The sequence below is a fragment of the Nematolebias whitei genome, chromosome 23 (genome assembly GCF_014905685.2).
Source record: "Nematolebias whitei isolate Nwh7 chromosome 23, NemWhi1, whole genome shotgun sequence".
Lineage (NCBI taxonomy): Eukaryota > Metazoa > Chordata > Actinopteri > Cyprinodontiformes > Rivulidae > Nematolebias > Nematolebias whitei.
The window spans coordinates 1381155-1386780 of record NC_056520.1 but is presented as its reverse complement, the minus strand read 5'-3'; the positions used below and the strand labels follow the sequence as shown (position 1 = coordinate 1386780).

The window sequence follows — 5626 nt, the reverse complement described above, 5'->3', positions numbered from 1 at the left end:
ATCCATAAAAAGTACGTAGTAATATTTCATCTGAGTCTCTTCAGTTGCGCTGATGGCTGTGGGCAGGAAGGATTTCCTATACAGGCGCTGGTCATAAAATTAGATTGTCATGAATAAGTTAATTTATTTCAGTAATTCCATTCAAGAAGTGTAATGTATATTATAATCATTCATTACACACAGACATGTATTTCAAATGTTTATTTTAATGTTGATGATTGTAACTGACAACTAATGAAAACCCCAAATTCAGTATCTCAGAAAATTAGAATATAACTTAAGATCAATAAAAAAAGATATTTAGAAATGTTGGCCAACTGAAAAGTATGAACATGAAAAGTATGAGCATGCACATCACTCAATACTTAGTTGGGGCTCCTTTTGTCTGGATTACTGCAGCAATGCAGCATGGCATGGAGTCCATCAGTCTGTGGTAATACTCAGGTGTTATGAGAGCCCAGGTTGCTCTGATAGTGGCCTTCAGCTCTTCTGAATTGTTGGGTCTGGTGTATCACATATTTGCACAATACCCCATAGATTTTCTATGAGGTTAAGGTCAGGTGAGTTTGCTGACCCATTAAGAACAAGCATGGTCCTTAAACCAGGTACTGATAGCTTTGGCACTTTGTGCAGGTGCCTAGTCCTTTTGGAAAATGAAATCTGCATCTCCATAAAGTCGTTCAGCAATAGGAAGCACGAAGTGCTCTAAAACTTCCTGGTAGGCGGCTGTGTTGACCTTGGACCTCAGAAAACACAGTTGACCAACACTTGACATGGCCCCCAAACCATCACTGACTGTGGAAACTTGACACTGGACCTCAAGCAATGTGGATTCTGTGCCTCTCCTCTCTTCCTCCAGACTCTGGGACCTTGATTTCCAAAAGAAATGCAAAATTTACTTTCATCAGAGAACATACCTTTGGACCACTCAGCAGCAGTCCCAGGCAAGACGCTTCTGACACTGTCTCTTGTTCAAGAGTGGCTTGAATCAAGGAATTTGAAAGCTGAAACCCTTGTCTTGCATACGTCTGTATGGTTTTGAAGCACTGACTCCAGCTGAAGTCCACTCTTTGTAAATCTCCCCCCACATTTTGGAATGGGTTTTACAATCCTCTCCAGGGTGTAGTTATCCGTATTGTTTGCACACTTTTTTCTACCACATCTTTCCCTTCTCCTCTCTATTAATGTGCTTGGACACAGAGCTCTGTGAACAACCAGCCTCTTTAGCAATTAACTTTTGTGTCTTGTCCTCCTTGTGCAAGGTGCCAATGGTCATCTTTAGGACAACTGTCAAGTCAGCATCTAAAAATGTTAAATCTGGTCCTTTGGACATTAAAAAAAAGTAGAAATGTTTCATCTTTCATCCGAAAGACTTCTTCAGTCTGAGGTGCTGTATTCAGTTTAGTCTTATAAATAGCACCTTCTCATAGTGGAACAACCAGTTTGCTGCTGACAACCAAAACCATCTGTTCACATGATCAAGAAGGACCATCAGCCTAACGATGGATCATTAGCACACTGATGACTGTTTACTATTCACATGGGGCTGAGTGATACTAGCAATAACAGCATTGTAAGAGGGGGACAGTTTTACACGAAAGCCTCCACCACTGTTTAATGATGGACGATTTATTTTCACAAAGATGGCCTCCTTTACTCCTCTCTCAAAAAAAGGTCCACTAAAGGCTCTTTTTTTTGTTTATCAGTTCATTAAAGTTACTGGTGATCCATGAAAAATCAATTGAATTGAAAAATCCAAGCAGATGTGTATTTAGTCTGTCCCATACTTGTTCATGACATTGATGACCTCAGAGTGCATCTCTGCCGTTGCCTTCAAAACAATTACGCAGTGCTTCTTGAGCTGCCTGTGACCATCTTCTCTAAGTTCTTATCACTACAGGTTGTTCCAAACAAGAGATTTATAGTACAACCAGAGGAACACAATATTGTGATCTGATTTGCAAGGATGTGGTTTTGCTGCATAAATGTATGCATAATTTTAAAACCTTTATGTAACCCCTTTAAAAGAATAAATTAGAATCAATTTAACAAAACTGTTCAAACACACTAGTGAACGTAACATACCTTGAGAGGCCATTCTATGTGTTTTTATTTATTCCAAAGTATATAGTTCATTGTGCAGTGAACCATGGTGGCTGTATACACACTTTGAACCTGAAACTGCTACTGATACCAACAATGGAATAGAGACTAATTAGTGTGTATTAGGGGTGTAACGGTACGCTAAAATCACATTTTAGTTCGGTTCAGTTTCAGGGAGGGCTCGGTTCGGTTCATTTTCCATACAAAAAGGCCAAAATGAAAACTTACAAAATTGTTTATTTTGAAAATATGCCAAGTTAACAATACATTTGTATAAAAATAAATAAAAACTACTCATTTGGATGATATTTTAAATAAAAGGCACTCTTTACAATAAATAAACTATAATAACAGTAATAAAAATCTTAATAAATATAACAGTCAGAACCAGACCAATAAGCAGCAATAGACTGTTTACAATCTAACTAATCAAGTTTTAAGTTTTTGGCCAAAAAGACCAACTTGTCCACATTTTCTGCCAAAAGCACAGATCTAGTTGCAGTGAATGTCTCCAGCAGTGGAGATAATCATTCACTAACAGGTGGCAAGAATAAAGAAGTAGCACTTTGCTAATTTTGTAATGTGGCTGTATTTGACCTCATTACTCACAACCTCTTGGACCTGCTCTCACCTGTTCCTGGAAAAGTTCAGAGTTCAGTCATCACAGACTTCTTAGCTGGAGGTAAGCTCTGGTGGATTGTCCTAAAAGGAAGAAAACTCTGCTGCTATCTCTGTCCCAGACTGGAAGTAAAACATAAATGGGTAAAAAAAAAAAAGTTAATAAAATTATAATTAAAAAAAAAAGAAAAATTATTTAGATAATAATAATAAAATAACAATACCTCTTCTTGAACGGTCATCATTTCTGTTATGAAGTGGTTGAATCTCTCGGTCATCATCATCATGTGACAGGACTTTAATCTGGTCAAGGACTTGTTGACAATATCAGTTTTAGCTTTTTCATAAAGTGCTGCTACAACTTTTTGGCTGAAGTGTTGACGTGATGGATGTCATAGCGAGGCTCAACAACTTAAACGTCTGTGCATCAACAACAGAAACGTAGTTCCAGAGCTTTAAAAACTTCTATAGCTTGTGTTATTGCTTTGGACCAATCTGAATTACCTGATAAAAGTTGTTTAAATGCTGCTATTATCGTTCTTTGCAACAAGCTGCTATTCTGTAGAAGAGACGTTCATGTTCGGATGACATCGTTTCAAGAGCGTTGACAAGTTAGACTTGTTGCTGCTGCAGATCCAATCTTGATGAAACGACGTCGACTCACAACTTTGGATTTGTTCACTTGTCTTTTAACAAGAAAGACATAATGTTCCCAAACAGGAGACTGCAATGAGATGCTAGGCTGCTAATGCTGCGCGTGCTGCAAGATAATAGCGCTGTGCTGAAACACGCTTTGGAACTTTAGTTCTGCGGTGCATAATCTCTTGTTAATAAAATGTAATGAGTGTAAAAATAACCGAAACAGTACGCTGGTGAACCAAACCGAACATGCCGTATCGAAACGGTTCAATACACCCACGTGTACCGTTACACCCCTAGTGTGTATGTATTACTCCACTCAGTACTGAAAACCTGACAAGTGTGTATGTATTACCACACTCAGTATGAAAACCTGACAAGTGTGTATGTATTACTCCACTCAGTACTGAAAACCTGACAAGTGTGTATGTATTACTCCACTCAGTACTGAAAACCTGACAAATGTGTATGTATTACTCCACTCAGTAATGAAAACCTGACAAGTGTGTATGTATTACTCCACTCAGTAATGAAAACCTGAGGGGTGTGCATGTATTACTTCACTCAGTAATGAAAACCTGACAAGTGTGTATGTATTACCACACTCGGTATGAAAAACCTGACAAGTGTGTATGTATTATTCCACTCAGTATGAAAAACCTGACATGTGTATATGTATTATCCCACTCAGTACTGAAAACCTGACAAGTGTGTATGTATTACCCCACTCAGTACTGAAAACCTGACAAGTGTGTATGTATTACTCCACTCAGTACTGAAAACCTGACAAGTGTGTATGTATTGCCACACTTAGTATGAAAAACCTGACAAATGTGTATGCATTAGTCCACTCAGTACGAAAAACCTGACAAATGTGTATGCATTAGTCCACTCAGTACTGAAAACCTGAAAAGTGTGTATGTATTACCACACTCAGTATTGAAAACCTGACAAGTGTGTATGTATTACTCCACTCAGTACTGAAAACCTGACAAGTGTGTATGTATTACCCCACTCAGTACTGAAAACCGGACAAGTGTGTATGTATTACCCCACTCAGTACTAAAAACCTGAGAAGTCCCCAATAAGCAGGTTCTTGTCAAGTTGGGAACTCTACTTTGTCTTATTGTAAATTCAAAGTGCCCTCTTTGTTCCCTGCCCCTCTAGCATGCTACATGATTTTTTGCAGAGCTGTATTACCTTCAGAAAGGGAGGTTCCCAGAAAGCATGGCCTTGTCTTGAGTCCCAACTAGGTGATATAAACAAGGCTGTGTGTGTGTGTGTGTGTGTGTGTGTGTGTGTGTGTGTGACAGCATTAATTATTTATGACTCGTCTTCTTCTTTCTGTCTGAACATCCAGATCTTGTTTGACACACACCAACCAGCACCGAACTGATCCGGTTCCACAGAGACCAGAACCGTTAAGGTCCAAACACGTGACGGGACCAGGACCCGGCAGATCCAGGTTTCTGCATAAACCTATTCATATTATGTATATAAATATTATATTTTATATAAATTTATATTTTTATATACACTTCAGAGCAAAAACATTTCATCAAATGTCATCTCTTTTTTTATTATTATTATTATTGTTAATAATAAAACTAATAATAATAATATCTTATGATTCTGTTTGAGATAAACAGATCAGACCTTAAACATTTACTTTAATTAATCCACTCTGATTGTTTACACTGTTCCTTAAACAAACAAACAAAGAATCATGTTTATCAAGGTTTAAAATCACAACAACACAAATAAAATTATTCACCTTATTAATAATAATAATTATTAGAATCACACGTTTATTAACCAAAGATTTACTATAAAAACTAAAATGTTCATATTTGATGCTTTAACATGTTTATGGATGTTTATAAATACTTTTGTTTATAAATATATTTGTATGTGTTGCATAAAAATCTTTACTTAAAACAACAATAAAATTACAGCTAATAATAATAAAAACATTTGGACCATAGTTTTAATTTCAGCATGAATTACTGTAATACCTAAAACAAAAGTATCACATATAATAATAACTAGAACTAGAACCCTGACTACTTTAAGATTAATCACAAATGATAAAACTAATAATCACTAATGATAAAACTAATAATCGGACATAATAAAACTAATAATTATAAATGATAAAACTAATAATTACAAATGATAAAACTAATAATCAGACATGATAAAACTAATAATCGGAAATTATAAAACTAATAATCAGTAATGATAAAACTAATAATCAAACATGATA

General features: G+C 36.2%; 1 protein-coding gene across 1 annotated transcript in view; it reads right to left on the bottom strand.

Annotated features, from left to right (window-relative positions):
* Positions 1 to 5626, bottom strand: part of LOC119428810 (zinc finger protein GLI2) — an 82999-nt gene that overhangs the window by 76358 nt on the left and 1015 nt on the right. The window lies entirely within an intron of this gene.